Below are 20,740 nucleotides of genomic sequence, written 5' to 3' on the forward strand. Positions count from 1 at the left end.
TTCTCCCTTGAATTAATGTTTTGTGGTTGGCCCTGAGGGGAATACCTTTTTTCTCTCTTTCTTCCAGGAAGGGGATGGGAACTGAACAATATGGGAGGAAGGAGAAAGGTGGAGATGTTCCCTTTTGCAGGTAGGAAGGCCAGTCTGACATATTGAGATTTGCCTCTTGTTTTATACCCTCCTTGGACAGACAATTCTTGCAAATCCATAAATCTTCACAAGCTGATGTTTCTTCCTGCACTCTGGCTGGACTGTTTCAAGCAGATACCACACCATCCTCATAAAAAATATATTGGTGACTTTAAACTGCAGGGATCTGACTGGCAATGCCAAATCCTACTGCAGTTTCTGCAAGTCCCTCTAACCCAGGCTCTTGCACCTACTTGTTCCCTCTGCCTGCCATGGCCTGACCATAGTGCTGCAGCTAGAGCTGTATTTCTGTCCCTCTTCCTGCCCTCCATGGATTTTTTCATTTTCTGATGCACAGATACCAACCTCAAATCCCATTGCCCCTTCTTTCCTTGTTCCAAGGTGTCCTCTCTCTACTCAGATCTCTAAGCATCTTGGTTTTCCCTTGCCCCCTCTCTTACTCTCCTAAAATGTCCAGCCCTCCCAATTATCCATTTTTTCAAGCTGTGAATCTTTTTTTTTAACCTCCACCTGCTCCTGGGACATTTCTTCCCTCATGTAGGATCACCTCCTTTCTTCTCCCTTGTCCTTCCTCAGGTCAGTTCTGGTGGTTGCAGCAGTAAACCCCACGCTGGTCCTTTGCCTCTCCAGTCATTCTGCATCTTTTCATCCCACTCAGGTGTCATCTCTGCATTTTGAATGCATGGCCCTCTACAGCTTGATTTCCAATAGATCTTAGTCTTTGGTCAGTCAACATTTTTCTGTAAATGCTCAGTGCTGCCTCTGAATGGGCCTTTTTACATAACTTAATTCTGACTAATTTCTTAAGATTTCCTTCAAGCAAGTATTTAAAACTTCAGGTTGTATCATGTTTGCTCCTGGATCACAGCTCTGACAATTTACCTTCAGTGAAGTCACTGGACTCCAGGAAATTGCATTTCTCAGCAGGTCATCAGGCTTTCTTTCACCTTCGTATTTTTACTGAATTGAATTGAATTTCTGAATTACTGAATTTCTACTGAATTGAATCAACAATTGATATTGTTGATTGTGTTATTAAAAAAAAAAAGGCATTAATAAAATCTCCTAAAGTAATTCTTTTGCAAGAAGCTCCTTCTTGCCATGAGAGGAGTTTGTTGCAAACTTGACATCTTTCTCTGGTCTGTTACAAAATACACACATTACGAAGATCCTGTAATGAACACAAATCTTATTTTTTTTCTAACTTTGTGCCAAACACTTCTTTTTTCTGCAGCTCTTGTATTTTTGTGTACCTGTGAGTGACTCTGAGCCTTCATCTACTACTAACTGCAATGGGCATGTTGTGAAAATACATCAGCATGTCCCTATTAGGGCTGAAAGCAGGAGGTGGCATTTATCCCTGTACTTTCTGACAAGACCAGAACTCGAGCTACAAAAACATCTTGTCAGAGAAAAAGAATATAGCTCTTCTAGCTGTGTTACTTGTTAAAACTTTTCAGCTAAAGATGCAGCTGTAAACAGATAGATAGAGACTTTGAAAAACTCGCAAGAACAAACTTTCTGAAAATCAAAGGAAAAACTGGATGAAATATCTCTAATATTTTAAGACTTTGGAGTCAGTAGCAAACATTTGTTCACTTCCGGAAAGAAAAAGGGTATTAGTACTGTGGCTTAAATAAAGTGTTTTAATATGCTGTTTAAAAGAACAGACAATAAGTCACAGAAAAAAGCCACCTCAGACTCAGGAAAATATTCAGAGAGAGCAACAGTTTTCCTATGGCAACAAAGCATACCCAGGAAGTCAGCAGAACATGACCAAAATGGGTAGCTTTGTTTTTACTTTACTAAATGCAGGGGTAGAACAAGTGGAAAATTATGATTCTTAGGGGATAAATTATACTGTGAGAAAGAAAAAAATAAGAACTCAATTACTTGAGGTTCTTTGGACTACCAGTTTATTTTACTCCAGTTTCCTCTTGTCCTGAGTGTTATGAGAAAGGGACTTGGCACAGCAAGGTTGGATTCCTGTGCAAGCACCATTTGTGGAGAAAAAGATAGAGACTGGGAGAAACTCTTGAGCCAGACCATGAAGAAAGTGAGTGCCTAGTCCATGGATACCATCAGGATGCCTGAGTGCTGTCAAAAAGGGAGCAGTGGAAGGTATGCTGAAACCAGAGCCCAAGTCTGGAATTTGGATATTTTCTTATGAGATTGTGAAGGGAAAACTTCCAATTTTCTGGGCGCTGGTTTGTTGGGAGGCCTTGTTTGATAGAAGGAATGACAAAACATCTTTCCTCAAGACTTTTCAAGGTAGGCAAGCAAAACTTTTTGTTGCAGAGGGTAAGAACCTCTTGGCCACAGGGGATGCCAAACCTTGGCCACTTTGTATTAAGCCTTTGAAAGTCTGACTTCACTTTTCATGGATGGGCTTTGTTTTACCCTGGAGGTACTGCAGCTCCTGACAGGCTGAAGCACAACCTGCAAAACTGTGTCTCCCCTTGGTCTTAGCTCCAGGCAGATACAAGGGGATCACCACTGGAAATGGGGCTTCAGGAGGCCAACTGGGCCATGTGCCATTGGAGAAGGATGTCCAGGAGTGATCTCCAGGAGCTGGGGCTGCTCAAGCCTTGCTGTTGTTCAGCCACCCAGCACCATGCAGGGTAATCTCCCCCCAAGATGACGGCAGGTACCACCCTGGCAGTATGCAGGACTGGGATGATGGAGGATTGCAATGCCTGTGAGCCTGTGGAAATCAGTCATCCCTTCAATCCAGACTAATGCAGACAGCGCAGCTGCACCAAAAGCTCTCAGCTGTTGGCATTGAGGTACTGCTGTGATGTGCTTGCACAAGAAGCATATGCCATCTTCTGTAGTCCACTGCTAAAATCTTAAGGATTTATTTGTTAATTAATTTAAAATTCTGTAATCCTTCACCCCCTTTAACAAGCAGTAATGCAGAGGGACTGGTTTCCTCCTGGAGCACCTAGAAACACCAGCTGCTGCACAGCCCAGGTGGCAAGTGATGCTCAACCTTTGCACTTTATCACTGTTAGCTATAGAGAAAGGATGGCACTTTTCTGGAATGGAAATTCTAAAAAAATCACGAGTATATTAAACATAGTAAGAGAAAGGACTATGAAGACTGACATGATTTTTCTGTTCTGTTGGGCTTATCCAGAAATATCACAGAAACCACCAAGTGACAATGGTAACTTGTATCCCATGGCAAGTCCATAAGAAGTCCATACCTTCCCACTACTGACAGAAAAGGAGATCAGGGTGGCAAGAACAAACCCAGCAGTGGCAGCAGACAGGGAAGTGATGAGAAAGCCTTTGCCTCAGGTTGACTGTAATTCTTTCATTTGATATTTTTCCCCCATTTTCCTTCAGCTAGCCTCTTATTTGCTCTTCAGTAAGACCTGAGGTGACCTGTCATTTCCAGGCTGCAAAGGCAAGAAAATGTACACTGCTTAATCACACCTCCAAATGGACCTTGTCACTTTGCTGAATTGCATACATTGGACACGTCTCACTGTTGTAGCTAATTCCCTGTGCAGCACAAACAGTCCTGGCCAGCTGGCCAATGCTCATAACTCCCTAACATTCATTCCACCTAATTCCCAAAGTGAAAGCAAGTTTACAGTTAGTGCAGTTCATTTTTAGCAGAACAGCTCATCTAAGTGCTAATAGAAGTCATCTTTGATTACCAGTATATTCATGGAGATTTAGACTCCAGTAATTATTTCCTTGACCACCATAGACAAAATGAAATGGTGCTAAAGATTAAAAATGCATGGAAGAATATTTTCATTAAAAACTGACTATAACCATTTACCAATTTTAATTAGAGTGGCATCATTTGCGTTGCTATAGTTAAAGGTCTCCTGGTATTTCTGGTATAAGTAGACTGCCATTTATCGTAACATCTCAATAGGCATTTGCACTGACATAAAACTTGACAGGGTGTATTAGCTCATTTTTAAAATGTTGGGGTTTTTTAAATGCTAATTTGATAAATTTTCAGTGTAAGCACAAATTTAAACCCAGCTTTGTGAGGAATTAAATGTCCCTCCTCTAGAGCTGTGTTGTATTAGATGGTCTTTTCAGCATTAACCAAATGAGTTTCCTGCCCTGAAAAATATTTTCTGAGTTTTCAGGCTTTTTCCTACTTTCTATATTAGGATGAAGTCAAGATCCTGCCAAAGTTATTGACAATGACAAATACCAGCCAAAAAATTAGCATTGCCTTAAACTTGCTGGGAATGCCAACATCTGATATCTATCTTTTGATGGTGGCAAAACACGTATCTCTGATTCTCCGCATTCGTGGTCCATGGCTCACTGTGGTATTTGGGGCTCAGTCCTCAGACCTTCTTGCACTGGTGCATCTCTGTGTTACCCCTGATGACTTCCATAACAACCCTCCTAGGGTCTCTTCTCTAGATCTGCACACAAATTTTTGCCTGTGAATGGAGACGTTTCCTGGTCCATGGGCATTTGCCACCAGCTATAGTCCAGCTACACCAGCTGTAGTCCAGTCTCTTCACCAGGGAGCTCTCTTCCTCATAACAGTCCTCTGCACCCTCCTGGAGGTGTTCGTTCATGTGCACTTTTTGGGGAAGCACCTCTCCTCAAGTGACCTTCCATAGGGATAAAAATTTCCTATGGCACTCTCACTTCTGCTCCTTTTTGTCCACTCACACATGCTATCTAGGCATCCTTTACTTCTCACAAGCACTAACAAGAGGCTGTAACTATTTCTGAGCACTGTTATGCCAGATTGCTTGGGAGTGTCCCAGCCTTCAGTGTGCTTGTGAGTAGAGGCTACACAGCTTCACCTATGAACTAAACACTGATTTTTTGTGTAAGCCTGATGATGGGCAACTCCATTTCTGCTGCACAAAGGTACTGGCTGCACAGGTGTTGTCAGCTGCATTTGGAGAGTAGAAGCTGGTCTCCATGGGGCAAAACTGTGTGTGCCATGTCTTTGCTGAGCTTTGTGCAGAAAGATAGGAAGAGAGCTTGCAACTGTCCCAGTGTAGAAACATTTCTGAACTGAGGAAGGTGAAATTCAAGGAGAAGCAGCAGAGAAAGGTTGAAGAAGGACGGGCCAGTCAGGGAAAAATACCTCTTCTTCCTTTCACACACCTTGGCAAACAGTGTCCTCTGAATTTTCATTTAAAGAACACCTTGTTTGAGATTTTTTTCTATATGTTTATTAGGAAAAGAAAAACTTGGGAATTATGGCAAAAGCTCTCCTTTCATCAGACACCATAGAGCGAATGAAAACATTTTGCTTGGCTCTGCCAGTTTATTTTCTTTGCAGGTAGCAGTGAAATAACTCCCACAGATCCAAAAGGGATGCTCAACTGAAGATCTGAACCAGTTCCTGAGATTCCACTTAGGTTTTATCCAGGTCCTCCCCTTTTTCTTGTAGGTGAGACAAAAGGCGATTAAATACAGGTTCTGTGTGCACAGAAACCCAAAGGCAAACAAAATTTGACTACTGAGCTGTGTGCATCTCTTTCAGGCAGAAGAAATATAATTGAAGGCTGATTCTGTACTTCTGAGCTCTCAAAATTACTATTATATTACACACTTCTCCACTCAGATAAACCCATTGTGATTTTTTTCATTTCTATTTTTTCCACATGGCTGCAAAGATTAAGCCTTTCCAATGCAAGAGGAAACTTGAGTAGTTCCTGGACAGCATTCCAGCAGAAGGAGGTGGAAGCTCACACAGCATTTCATCTCTCCCAGCAATCAATATCAGTGTCTTTGAGAAACAGAAATAGCAAACACCTAGATTTATTAAGTGATAAACACATAAATTGAAGTTCGGGCTTTCTTCTACCAGCTTGCTACAAGCTGTGAGTTATTTATCTCACTCCAGAGATACAGCTGTAACACTGCCAATGCAAAGCAGCTTTCTCTTATCCATGCTGTCACACAGACAACAAGCCTTACTTATTATCCACATCCACACTATGCTTACGTATTCCAGCACTAGGTACTGGGAAATGATTGTGATAAATTTTGGATTCCCTAAGCAATACTGCACAGGTTATCCTAGGAAGTGTCCGATAGATTGTTGTGGGACAACTTCTATCACTGACTTCAAGTACTTAAGCTATTTTTGCTTGACCACGCTTCCAGACTTGTCAGCCCTGGACACCGGTGTGATCTTGTGGTGGCAGCTGAGTCAGCAGAATTTTGGGGAGCTACCACTTGCTGAGAATGTCAACCACACATGCACACACCCAAGTGCATCCCGACAGCACAGCCTCAGGAAAGAAGGCTGCATAACCAGATCCTCAAGTAGCGGCTTTGCTGAACCTCCAACTCCCTTCCTGTAGCTGGATGTAGTGCTCGATAAGACGCCCATCGTCTTGTGGGCAAACAGCTGAGTGAATGGGAGCAGAACAGTGCTGGAATTTAGGTATTGCTGCTTGAATAGGCGAAGTCCTGGAGTTTGTCATATTCATGTCATTTATCAATGATGAAGGTCATGTTCTGGCCAAGTTCCTGATCTCTAGGAGCTCATCTTGAGTTTAACAGAGGAAAGCTTGATGCACAGCATGGAGCTGAAATGGCTGCACTGGCAACTGACAGTGATTTGTAAAAAAAAAAGGATGGAAGGCAAGAAATTCCATTATTAAGTGGACCTGTCTTCTGAACAAAATGAAGACATAGAAAATGAGAGGACCTTGTTGAGGTCCTGTAAACGTGATAGAGCCAGAAAACAGCAAATTGTATCTGAGCAAACAAGCAGAAGCAACAAGTACCTGGAAGCCACCCGGAGTCTGCTGAAACCATACATGGAAATTTCAGAGTTGATGACAGAGTGGCATGAAGAAGAAAGCCAAAAATGGTTCACATGAGCGACAATTCCTTCCTATCCCTCCAGACTTGTGCCTTGACTACTTTATTTCAGGGGTGAGATCTAGAAATATATTAATAGGAAAGATGTCTGTTTCATTACAACACTGACTGTTAAATTATCAACAGTACCTTTGTCGAATCACATTAAGGCAAAGGCAAGTGAGGATCCTGCCTAAGTACAGACAAACAAATAAATAGAGACACTAGTAAGTATTAATCACTACACACATTCTAATAAACGTTTTTCTTCTGACTATCATGTACACATTGGTAAAACACTAATACTCCTTTTAAAGCAAACTTTCCTGCTAGGCACCTAACAGTGATGCTACTAAGGCTGTTTATATCTCCAACTACTTATTAGTAGTTAGGTAGGTGCATCAGTTAATACAGAGAGATTTGTGTCCTTAACTGTGCTAGGTAAAAGAGTTGGTTGTGGGTAATTTTGAAAGTCAATTCTAAAATAAAGGAAATTACTCAGAAGATAAAAAAGAAGTGGATTCCAATTTTGCTCATGCTGAACTCAAACAGGTATTCTATATATACGTGGCTCTGCCAGCATGAAAACAGTCCCAGAGCTGTTCCTCCGTGGGCAGTGCCAAGTTCTGTGTAGTGTGAAGATCCATGGCTTGGGCTCCTCCTGAGTGAGGACACTCCCTGCCCACCAGCTTTGTCAGCTCCTCTTCCTCTGTGAAAATGGGATGGGAGACCCCCACCTGCCCTAGCGTGCAGGGGGGAGCCAGGCAAGGTGGGCTTGGGTGCTGCTCATCATTTGTGATGTTCCCCTTCCTTTTTGCTTCCTAAGAACTGACTCAGCACATCAGGGGGATCAAGGTCCTCCCAAAACAGCATCTTCACCTACTACTCACCAGGCCCCCAGAAGAGCTGTACCTGTTGTTCATGAGGCACTAACAGCTAGACAAGCAGCTACTTTCTTTGTTGAAAAGTTCCCTCCTATGTTGCCATGGATATGATGACCTGTTTCTAAACTCCTTTTTTTCCCTTGCAGCATAGGAGCTCTACTATGATCTCTACATTTTGATCCATCTAAATATAATTTTAAATTAATTACTGTTCTGCATGTATCTTGTGATCACCAAACTGCTCTGCAATTTAGTTACTTGTGATTCACCTTCTGCCAATCTATCCAACCAAATCATCATGTTAAAGCAAGGAGAAGGAAAAGCTGATTTGGCTGAGTGGGTTTTTCACTTGTTTCCTGTTTTCTTGAGGAATGTTTTGTGCCACAACAACAGAGCTGAAATGTATGTGGTGAAAATAATTTACAACCGTGTTCCCACATGCAAGTGAAAGAGATTCAGAACTTCATCAGTAATGCTAGAGAAAATTATCCATGCTAACTCTCCAACTTATTTATTCATCAGCTGTGCTTGTTTATGCAATGTATGAAATGAACAAATACTGGGAATAATAAAAAATACATTCAGGTAAGAAAATGAAGCCTGAACTCCAAGTAGCTAAGAAGAAGTCATTGTGTGAGGGGATTATTTCTACTTTTTTGATGACTGTGATAGGTGTGTATGTACAGACCTCCTTTAGACTGCTTCTTGGCCTGAAAACACCAGCCAACAGCACCGTTTTCCCTCTGTTATTTGTTCTTCAGAGTTGCTTTTCTCTCACAACAGCTCATTTTAGGCATGCAATGTGAAACATCTGTGGGTGGATCTGAAGATTGAGCACATCTGCATTAGTGTCAGAGTGGCCAAAGACAATGGCAAAGTCACACTCACTTCTTCCTCTGCTGTGCAGCAGCCCCTGAATGTTCTGCTTTGCTCTCACCCAAGGACTTACTCCACTTCAAGCTTTGCCTTTAAGATGCACCACACCACAGTGGCAAACACCTTTATCCACGATGTAAGGAGTAATTTGTTCACCATTTTTCTAGAAAGAAGGCTAAAGCTGTTCTCCCTATTGTTCCTATCTGGCTGAGCAGGGAGAGAAGATAAACTTGGGTTTGCAATACCTTTGTCAGCAACAGAGAAGATGAGGAGAGACATGTTTTATTTTTCAAACAGTTTTCAGGTTTGTACCCCAGACGCTGCCATCCATTCCCCTGGGCTTTGGCACCACGAGGCAGCACCCCAGCAAGGCAGTCTTGTTGCTCTCCATGCAGGACATGGCATCCAGAGGACATGGTGAGGGTCATTTGGCTCCACACAAACACCCAGGACACGGGAAGTGTGAGCCGATCAGTCAGATAACCTAAACTGGTGTTTCTACAACAAAAATCTGAACAAAGAGCAGAAGTGTGTATTGCTGTAACTTAAAAGGAAGTAACTGGTTACTGTGCTTTGTGCACTGCTATTTGCAGCATCATTAAGCCTCCCCTGAAGCCTTGCTATTGGAAACTAGATTTAGCCAGGGCCCATTATGAGCCCAGACAACCATACAAAATTGCCTGTTTTTTTCATATAATGATGCCTAAAATATTTAGACCCAGGTGCCTCAAATCAGGCATCTCTCTATTTACATTCCTAAATTAGAGTCCATTTGTTATTCATGACTTGCCTACCTGTGACAAACAGATTGGGTTGTTCATACAACCCATCTTGTTCTTTCTCAGAGGAATTTAGTCTCATTAAATATTCCTAATTTCCTTGCAGTGCACTGAACTTTCTGTAATGTAATCCATTCCAGAGGTTTTGACATTTCTACTTGTCTATCTCAGGTGGCACCTAAATATGAGAAAGGCATTAGCAAGAGTTGGGTTTTAAAAAAACCCTCCTAAATATTTATCCAAATTTAATCAACTGCTTTTCATGTTTCTATAAAAACTCAATATTGGAATCAGTAAGTGGTGTTAGCAGAGGGTCAAGTTATGAGTTTGCTGAGGGATTACCTGACTACATTCAAAGAGGACAGTAAAAGGAAAATGCAAAGCATTTAGAAGTATTTAAAATGTATTGGAAGTATTTAAAATATATTTCAGAGATGAGGTGTCAGGATTTTTCTGGATAATTTTTCCCTGTTATAATTGGTCACCACTGAAAATGTGGTAACTATAGCAAAATTTGATCTGCTTAAGGCACTTTGTTGGTAACAACATTTTTGTTGTTCACCAAATAAAGACAAAGCTTTGATGTAGGAACACGTTTTTCAGAAGGGAGGACATATTCTATTTTCCATGTTTTTTCTGGTGCTCCACACTCTCCCATGGGTCCCAGAGAACTCAGCTGAACCATGTTGGTGGTCATCCAGATGCCTTTCCTTCACACCACTGTGACTGAACAATGTACAGCTGGGGAATATATTTTTGGGCCCTCAGAGAAAAGAAGTGATGGAGACTTTACAGTAAGGAGTAGCTCTACAGTGCTGCTTCTGGGATCTGAAAATCCCCTCCTTTGTGTTTGGAGAGAATAAAACCCTTCCTAAGTCTCAGTATTCCTCCCTGACCTGTGATGCCTCATAGTGGGACACGGATATGCTGATCATAAGGTCGTCACAAGCTCCTACTGCTAGGGGCTTCCCAGCTCTCTGCCAGGTACATCTCACCCTCTCTGGGAGATGTCTGCATCAGTTCTGTTTTCCAGGATTGGGGAAGACTTCCATCTCCTCCTAGATGGACAACCCTGCCTGAATTTCCTCTTCCCCATGAGTCCCCATATTGCAACATTCATACCCAAATCTAGTATTTCTGATAGAGTTGATGTAGGCAAGTTCAGCTTTAGATGCACTTACCGATGGTGTGACTGAGGTGCTATAGGGCTTACAAGGCTGTGCTCCCAAAAAGTCCCCAGAATTCCCCTTTCATTCACCCGTGAATTTCAATCACTTCCCAGGTAACTCCATCTCAATCACCTGCAAAACCCAGCCATCCCTTGGGGCTTCATCTGTGACTTGTGCCAGGCACCTGCACTGGTACCTGTCACATCCAGCACGTTCTCCTGTTGTACCCAGCAGTGTTCCCAGTGCTGTTCACTCAGCCCATCCTCTGGCCAATACTGATCTGGAACCCCATGGGTCCCTGCAGCCAATGCAGGGAGAGGGGCAGAGCTGTTCCAGCCGGGGCAGGGCAGCAAAGCTTAGAGTGGGAAGGAGAACAGAGATCATATAAATCCAGAAAAACAGTTGCTCTGTAAAATGAATGACATGTTCCCTTCACTTGCAAAAGCTGACAACAGCAGTTTGCACAGCAGGAGCAACTTCAGGCTGCAGCACACAACCAAACACACAGGGCTGGTCCTTTCTCTTCTTGGTCAAGCACTGTTCATACAGGAGGCTTTTTCTCCCTTCTTTGTAGCTACACACCACTGAAACAGAAAGTATGGGCATATAAATATTGTGTAATTGAATCTTACTCTGCGTACTGTATCCTGTCAGGAGCACTGCCTTTTCTCCCAGCCACACATCTTTCAGCACTTGCTGCTGTGACTCCCCATTAATACCTCCGTCTGCTGCTGGAGTGTACTCACATCAGCAGCTCCTTCCAGCAACAGCACTATTAAAAATAATGAAATGTCAGGTTGTGCTACTGTGCATCTAGATCCATTATGGAAATGTGCTGCAGGACGATAGCAGTCTGAGTCAGTCCTCCATTTGGCTTTCAGAGGGAAAAGATTCAGAGAAAGACATCTATGGTTTTAAATAGCACCTGGGTTCCTGTCCATGGCTCACCTTTGCCTGAGCAGTGCTTCTCCCAAAGGATGTACAGGGCAACACTTTAGTGAAAGAGGTGCCAAACAAATCTTGCTTTTCTTACATTCCTCCTGTCAGTAGACAGAATCCCTGCTATTTTTTTCCACCAGAAGTGTGTGAACTAAAATGAAATGAGAGGAGGTTTTAGGCTCTAGAAGGAGCAGACTAGAGTAAGATTCCAGGCAATTGGGATAAACAGATCTAACAATGTAGGACATTAAAATGTAATGGACACTGTACAGTCAGTTCACTATACTGCCAGACAGATTAATAATATTCTGTCATTACTGATTTCCACTGTAGATAGATGGAGTGTTGGGGAGGGAGCAACTAAATTATGTAAAAGATGCAAGGAGCATGAAGAGTCAGGTATCTGGAATTTCCATGCAACATATGTGCTTGAATTCTCTTAAAACAGGCTAGCCTGATTGTACAGACAAGTTCATTTCCATCTATATTATTCCTCTCACTGGGAATTCTCCACCTGCTTCCTTTAAATAATCACATGCTAAATGAGATGAGCCTAAAGGAATGCAGACTAGGAAAAGAGAACACTGCTTGGTAGTGATGGAGTGCGAAATATCTCCAGAATTACATGCCGAAATGTTCTACCCATCCCATTTGATTTGAGCCTTTGCTGGTGTTACAGAGAAAACAAACTTCTGCTTCTCCCTCTGTGATGCCACGGTGTCCCTTGTGACAAGGATGCCTGGGCTGTGTCACTTACCTGTGTGCTGTATTGAATACTCACAAGTGCACACACACACAGGTGGACAATAGGACCTAGAAAGGGCATATAAAAGATATAAATGGCATAGACAGTGGCACATAAAGTTGTTTCTGAGAAATCTGGGATTCCAGAGGGAACCATCTTCAGATGCTTTTGTAGCTCCAGGACCATGGCCCCCTTACTGAACAGGGCTGACCCATTGCCCATTCACTATTTCTGTGTGTACAAGCAAAGCACCAGAGTTAGCATGGCCCTGCATACACACTCCCTGTATTCCCCAGCCATAGCTGTGAGTAAAACAGACTGATCACATGACAGCCATGAGAAGGAAGCAAAGCTGTCAACTTGTCAGGGATTTTGACTGAGCAACAACCCTCAGCAGCTGGGATGCACCTGGTAGCCCATGCAGATAATCAGGCAACCATCATCAACAAACACAGTGCAAAGCAAACGTTCCACGCGTGCTTGAGAAACACACGATCCATGAAAAGCCCCATTCCTAACAGTGATGCACCTACGCTGGGGTCTGTCATGCCTGAAAGTTTATAGGGAAGAGTGTCAGCTCAGCTTGGGGTGAGGGGCAGTGCTATCAAGAGGAACAGCAGAATCACAGCGTGTAAGGAACTTCTTGCATTATCTGATGGTGGTGGGAATACTTATTTGACCAGCCACAGCTGGACGTATGGGAAGGATTTAATTGCTTGATTACTTGCAGCCACTGTTCTAAAACATTAGAACACATTTTCAAAAACTCTGTATGCCTCCTTGACCCATAAATTTTCCTGCACTGTTAGATCCAAATATATCCTCAATTGTTGGTGATAAAATCCTGCAATTTAGTGACCCTCTTACGAGGCATTGCCACCTTTGCTGTGTTTTAGGTAATGTGAAATGTTACTTAAGCATTTGTCACAGAAAGGGCAGGAATGGAACATAGGATGTCTGAGCAGAAATGATCTCTGCATAACTTGTTCCAAGCATGTGATCCATGACCCCACAAACTAAGCAAGTTTTCTTATCAATTTCAGCAGGCTTTGGGTGCAACTAAAACTCTTGCCATGAAAGTGCTTGAAAAGACTTCAAATTAACCCAATACAGGCAACTATATCAAATGTCAGACTCAAACAAAATTGTAGCCATTGAGTGTCACCTTCATTTCATCTTCTAAACACATAGTGAGGTACATCCCTATTAAAGGAACTTATTATCCCTTCCTCTATGTATCACCCATCAACATCACCAGTTAACCCTTTGATATGAGCAATGGTGGTGTTTTCAAGCTGCATCCCAAGTCAGTGGTCCATCCCCATTACAGTCAGGCTAAGAACCACACAACATCCCCAGCTAACACTTAAAGTTACAGCAGCAACGCAAAAACACACTGTCATAAAATTTACAGGCATCACAGGCACACCCCCCAGGAAGTGGGATAGATATCAGTAAAGAACTGCTGTAGGATAAGTCAAAGTTTGGGGAAGTTCTCTGGGAAAAGAGTAACACAATGCCTTTATTCATAAGGATTTTATCAACAATAGCTATTGCCTTCCAACAACTTTAAACATGAGCTGCTTTGAGTGCTCAGTGTGAAACTGATTTTGCTTTTTACCACTTCAACCACATTTTTTCTTTTCTGTGTAACTTCTATGTGTTCATATTTTGAATCATAACAGAACACTATTATTTGCCTGATGTCTCCACAAATGGTTTTTATTAAGCTGAGAAGATACAGTCTTCCAAGTTTTAAGATACTGCTTTGGTTATTTCTCATCTAGAAATGAAAATGATTTATGTGCATTTCTTTGTGGTTTGTCAGAATAACACTAAATTACAGAAAAATAAAAGCAGGGGAAATCATCCAATCACTGTACAAGAAGGGACTAAATTGCATACTTCAGTACACTCCTGTTTCAGCAGAGAAACCCTGAGTGTGCTCAGATATACTGACTGCTGTACTGGACTCTTCCCATTCATACAAAATAATTAAATAACTATGATAAGAAATTTGAATGAATTCTTAACAAACTTGGAGTTTAAATATTGACTGGATACTCATCATAAGGCAAAGGGTTTGTAGGAGACATCCTGTTCTGTTCACTTTATTGTGAGTAAAAAAAACTAACCAAGAATTAATTTTAGGTGCTATCTAAACAAGAAGTACTTAGTCCTCTGTCAAGAGTACTCTGGTTTCTGTTTGATCACAGTTTAATCAACACTGGGGTCTTTTATCAAGTCCAGACAGGAGCCCCACAACACCTCCTTTACCAATAGTGAGTATACAATTGAAAATCAAAACTAGAGGTACATTTTACGGAGTTTTGAAGCCCCTTAAGCACATTTACTTATTTTTACATCTTCTTCCAAACATATATGCCAGGAAAACTTATATTATGGTTCACTAACATCCCATGTCTTCTAGAAAACCCTCTAAAACAGCCAACAGAAGCGAACACAACTTCTTCAGTCAACATGCACCATCTTCTCACAGCATCTTTGGGTCATCTGAGCCCTCTGCCCTGTGAAAGAAGAGGGGTCCTCAGACACCGCACAGTGCCTGGCGAAAAGGCACTGAAGCACCATTGCCCCAGGGAAGCTGGGCTGAGGAGGGGTGTGGCAGACCCACATCTCAGAAGGTGAGATTCAGAGGAGTTGAAGCTTGTATGCCGTAGAGGACAACTGACTGGCTCTTATGGAGTCATATGCCTGTGACAAACATCAGCCTTGATGGAGCATGGGTTGGGATATATCATATTGAGATGTCTCTAAAGCATTAAACAAAGCAGATCCCATACAAGCTGTGAGCAGTAAATGAACTGCCTGTGCAAGAATGAGGTTGGGGAGGTGCTACAAGACAGCATCCTCCTAAATATGCCTGCAAAATAACCGAGGGAGAATGACGGAGTAAGGGGGACATTTGCCAAACACTTACAAGTGCCACTGGGAGAGATGGAAAGAACACACCCCGAGTAAGGCACACACATAAGATAATACATGATTGTTTTGAGCACTGCACAAATAAACAAGTCACAAACAGACTTTGCCAGAGCCAGAAGGCGCTGTGCCCGTAGCATGCCACAGACCTTAACACTTTGTCTGCTGGATGTGAGTGGGTTGGGTCTCTGTCCTTTGGGACGTGCTCCCAGACAGGCCTTTGCTGCTGAGCTGACACTGCAGCTGCTGTTTGAAGCAAGGCAGTGCTGACAGCATCAAGCAGCACATCACAGCTCCAGGGTGTCTGAGGTTGCAGTACTGACATGTACACAAAGAAGGACGAGAGAACAACAGCAAACTAATGACCAATCAACTCCTTGCTGATGAGTACGATCCTGCCAAGTTCTGAATTTCAGTAGATTTATCAGGACAGCATTTTTTTAAAGGGCAGCTCTGCTTTTCCCTGCAGAAGTAGCCTTTGTTTATACATCAGGGTCCTAGAACTACTAATGGCCAGGGACCACCCATGAAAAACATAAGCCTGAGAATACTTCTGAGAAGCTCAAACATAAAAATACACATTATTTACACTAGTATTTTTGGTATCATCTGTCAACTGTTCACTACAGAAGCTAATCCAAATAAAATGAGGGTGCTGTTTTGTTAATTTTCTTATGAGGAGTAATTGCAATGCAGTGCATTACTGGGTACTGACAGGACAACAGACCACTTTTTCATAGGGAATTATCTCCTTAGGAAAGTAACAGGGTGTCACGCAGAGCTCAGAAAGAGGCAGCTTTGAGAAAAGAACTAAAAAGGACTGTGGCATGTCTGGTGAGTCTCTCTTACAGCATCTCATCATAGCCAGTACAAGGTGCTTCAGAGAGAGAGCTGCAAGAGCCCTTAAAATGAGTTTTGAATCACTCTAGTGCTGAACAAGAACCTGTTTTAGCACAGGCAAGAGTGGTTCTGTAGACACCTGTTTCTGAGCAACCTGCCACCACGTAGAGATGGACAAGTGGGTGGGAGCAGCCACCTACCAGTACAAAATGGCACTTCTGGAACCTGCTTGAACAACATTTCTCTATTTCCTCCTAAATTAGCATCATCCTGCTGCCCTGGGATTAACCTGACTGATCAGCACTGCTTTATTTGCTAGAAAACTGCAAAACAGCTCAGATTTGCCCCCAGCTAGGATTTTATAGGATATGCAGAAAAGTCTCAAGAGGTTCTCAATCTCCACTAGGTCATTGCTACCAGAATTACTCAAAAGAAGTGAGATTCATTTAACTTCACTGTACATATCTAAACGTTAATCATCTTTATCTAAGCGAGTCACCCTGGGCACCCTTCTGACTCGGTGGAGAGAAATGAGCACCTCCAAAAGGCAGCTCATTTCATCTTCCCGTAGAGGATGCCTAAGATGAATGAGATGAATTGCCTTCTGGAGGTGTCTATTTCTCTCCATTAGCTGAACAGAGAGCCTGAGGTGATGTGCTTGCACTCTGATGATTAACTCACAATGTCAGAAGCTAAAGGCAGATGAATCCCTTGCACAGCACATCAGCATTTGAGCAGCCAGCCCTGCAGACAGAAGGGAGGGGGTTACAGAGCACAGTCGACAGCCACTGTGGTGGCTTCTTCTAGCACTGCAGAGATGTACCTGGTGACACGTCCAGTGACTACCTAGGAAAGAAATAGCAACCTAAATGCTAAGAATAGGTCAGGAAAGGAGAAGGGCAATACATTAAAGAAAGATAAAAAGAAATGTGTGCAGATAGCAACCAGCCCGCAATTCCCTGCTGGATGTTTCCTGCCCAAAACAGCACAGCTCAGCACGACCAGTTCTATCTGAATGATCCAGAACTGAAGTAAGACTGTGGTTAGCCCACAAGATGATCTCACACTGCCTTTCCTTGCATCCACGGTTCTACCATGATGGAAATTTGGTAGACTGAACACATGCAAGCAGACATACCTAAATGCATATGAAATCTTGTCTGAAAGGCATATTCCTTTCCATGGCAAGACATTCATGATATCTGAAAGCAAGCAACTCAGCAGGCTCTACATCATCTACCTACAAATGAAACCACAATCAGGAAACCACTGATCAGGTTTGAGGAGTATTGCTGGGATGCAGTAAGAGATAATCCAGTTATGGTGATTCCTCCCCACCATGTAAACTGAGTACTTGTCCCCAGTACCACTTTGTGGAAATTGAAGAGTCCTCTTATCACCATGCAGAGCTGGGCAGATAAGACACAAAACTCTCCTGAGTACCAGCCTGGTGCCATAATTACTGACTAATGCTGCCTCTGTAGCCTGTCACAAGAACAGTTTTTGGCAGTCATTTCAGCTCATTTCACAGTCACATGAAATTAATTTAATTAGTTTTTAAAATCTAAAGAATAATGGAATTTAATTGACTTAATGTGAAACTTTCTGGGCTGTCACTCCATCCAGCTTCCGATCAACTTGAAATCATTCAGCTGTGAGTGACTGATGTTTGTGCCTTTCATCGAGAACATTTTGTCTCAGTTAAAATCCTTCCTTCCATACTTAATTTTTGCATAATATTGCTTTTATTTTTCAAATCTGTTTTCATTGTCTGGTACCCTGGATGAAGGGCTCTCCGTGTGGGACTGATACAACCACCGCCTGCTTCTGGAAGTTGGTTTTACCTGGGGCTGCAGGATGTTAGGGGAAGATGGGTGAGATGGAGAGTCACTGCCTGGGACACACATCAGAATGGAGTCAGAGAGCAAGTTGTTTTATTCAACCATGCACATATCTAGATAAATACCAATCATGATGATGGCCTTGCTGAAGATTATGGCCCTGTTATGGCTGATGTGTGAACACATATCAGCCTTACCATCCTCCTCTAATGCCCAAACAGAAGTAAGAGATGGCAGAAACTCTATGGAAAGTCCGAGACAGAAATTTTATTCAACACTGATGACCATAAAAAATGCCTGGGAATCTCATTCCTTTGTTGTTCAAAATTTGAGGAGCATATTAGTACATCATTAATGAGATCCAGAGACTTTTGCTCTTTCTCTATGCCATCTTCCACTCTCATTTTAGATCATGGAGCTCTCCAGCAGTCTTGAACACACTTCATCAGAAAGCACCAGGACAAATCTCTTTAGTTTTTCTGTTCCTTGGGTAAAGTGGGAGAGATAGAACAGAGACTTAGTGAATGGATTTTAAACCAACACTCCACATTAAAACACAAGTTTCTAAAGCTGTGCATAATAATACTATTTCTGATTAGTGACAACCTCATTAGACAAAGCAGAGGTTCTTTTACTTCCATTCTTCACTTCTTGTTTTCCTTGTATCCCATGCATACATCCTTCCTTAGAAAAGCAGAAGCCTTCTAAGACTCTCCTGTGGCATTTTTATCCAAATTATCTGGTATGTGGGGAAGCTTCCATCCTACCTATTTTGGTAGAAAATATAGCATCAAAGTCGCATTTGACAAAATTAACATTACTAGTAGAAATGATGTCATTATCAGATGGAACCACTACTTGATTTTTAGACATCGATGGCCTCTAAACTCTCTCTATAGTACTTCCATAGGGTATCTATCACTCTGTACAGTGTATGCATCGCAAAACAGAGCGACTCCACTCCCGTGTGTTCAGACAGCGTGGACGCAACGTTACAATCCCAAAACACGCTCGCAAAACCACATGGTTCTCACTCCAGCCCCGCCTGCTCCAGGAGCGCATCTCCGGCATCGGTCAGCACCGGGTGATCAGGGACGGACTGCGAAGAGTAGGCAAGCCCCAAGCAGGCTCTCTCGGTTCCCAGACAGTCCCCGCATCAGGTACCAGCCCTCGGAAGCGCGCTGTCCGCCGACACCCCTCTCTCCGTGCGCCTGCCCGCACCAGGGCGGGCTGAGCTCCAGCGGGGAGCGGGCTGATCCAGCCCCGCAGCTGGGCTCCAGGCAGGGGGGCGGCTGAGCCGCCCCACGCCCCGACAGGGCAGCGACAGCGCCTCCGGCACGGGCCCAGCCCCCGCGGGCAGCGGCCACGGCCGTGCCGGAGCAGCGGCAGCAGCCGCGCCGGGGAGGAGGAGTGCCGGCGGCTTGGCCAGAGCGGCGGCAGCCGGGGCCGGGGCAGGGTCTCCCCGCTCCGCCCGCCGCCGGTGCCCGCAGCCGCCGTGCCCAGCAGTGTCCGGCGGCAGGCGGAGGTGCTCCCCGGCCGGCGAGGCGGGGGTGGTGCCGCGTTGCCGCCGCCGCGGAGCGGAGCGGAGCGGCCGCATCTTCATCTTCATCCTCCTCCTCCCCCTCCCCGCGGCGCGACCCCGCCGGCTGCCCCCGCCCAGAGGGGCGGGAAGGCAGCGGGCGCTGCCCGCGGTCGAGGCGCGGCCCGAAGGGGCTCCGCATGGCGTTCCCTCACCCGCCCGCTGCCGCCGATAAATCCCAGTGCCGAGGGCAGCGCGGCACTTGGCGGCTGCTGCGCTGCGGGGAGGCGGCGGAGCTCGGGCCCCTCCCCGCGGCGGCGACCCCCAACAGGAGCCGGAGCTCAGGTGAGCGCCCGAGGCTGGGGGCGGCGGGAGGGACGGGATCGTGCGGGGGTCGCAGGGAGCCGCGGTGTGCGGGGCGCCTCGTCTGGCATCCCCCGATGCTGCCTCGAAGGGACCGGCTGCGAGGGGGAACCCCGCTAGCGCAGCGGCGGGCGGGCGGGCAGCAGGATGTTGCCTTATGGTGTCTCCGTGAACCGTGAAGTTTTCCTTCGCGAGCTTGAGGCGGGGTCCCGAAGGGCTTCCTTGAGGGCTGCGGGGCTCTGCCGGGGGCTGTGGTGCCGGCGGGAAGCTCGGAGAGGGAGTGAGCGGCGGGCGTATCCCGCCCAGCGCTCCCGTGGTCCCGGCAAGCAGCGTGCTCTCCGGGGTTGTCCGGGCATCCCCAGTATCTATTAGTGGTGCTGTGAGATCGTCGCTAAAGTACCTCTCAGTAGGTAGAAAGGGCAGTGCTCTGCCCTTGCTTTCTCACACCCGAGTCGGGGCTGAATGGTGAAATGATGCACAGGATGTGAAAATAATTATTCTCAGTACTGTACGAGGTATTATGAATACGACTGTATTCCTTGCTTCAGGAATGCAGGTGTTGGACTGCCCATCTACCTGATAGTCCTTGTGACTCAAAACGAGCATCAGGTGGAATCAAAACCTTCGTTTGGCCACAGGCTTTGGGGTCCTTCAGTATATGTACCTAGAGAGCAGAGAACAGGGCTAGTTCATTTTATTGTTTGTAACCAACCTTACACTTCAAGTTTGGGTTCACTGTGACTAAATAATGTGCTATTAACAGCATAAGGCATTTAATCTATGTTTAGTTATTTCCTGGTGGCTGGGAATCTTACAGAAAAAAATCTGAAATGTTCAGTTTCAAAGGATTGGAATTGGCATGTGATCATG

General features: G+C 44.4%; 1 protein-coding gene and 1 long non-coding RNA gene across 3 annotated transcripts in view; one reads left to right on the forward strand and one right to left on the reverse strand.

The window, feature by feature from the left end:
- Nucleotides 1-18,059: 18,059 nt before the first annotated feature.
- LOC116442225 lies at nucleotides 18,060-18,976 on the reverse strand. Its single transcript, XR_004239447.1, has 2 exons — nucleotides 18,575-18,976; nucleotides 18,060-18,473 (listed from the first exon to the last, which is right to left on the reverse strand). It is a non-coding gene; the product is annotated as an uncharacterized LOC116442225 (long non-coding RNA).
- Nucleotides 18,977-19,068: 92 nt separating this feature from the next.
- HTR1E (5-hydroxytryptamine receptor 1E) overlaps nucleotides 19,069-20,740 on the forward strand; it is a 32,660-nt gene continuing 30,988 nt past the window's right edge. Inside the window, exon 1 of one of the 2 annotated variants that reach the window (XM_032105000.1) lies at nucleotides 19,069-19,148. The gene's annotated coding sequence lies outside the window, so the exon portion shown is untranslated. Of the gene's footprint in view, nucleotides 19,149-19,768; nucleotides 19,853-20,740 lie in introns of those variants that run through there. The other variant, XM_032104999.1, reaches the window with a different exon arrangement.

Source organism: Corvus moneduloides, chromosome 3, assembly GCF_009650955.1.
Source record: "Corvus moneduloides isolate bCorMon1 chromosome 3, bCorMon1.pri, whole genome shotgun sequence".
Classification (NCBI taxonomy): Eukaryota; Metazoa; Chordata; class Aves; order Passeriformes; family Corvidae; genus Corvus; species Corvus moneduloides.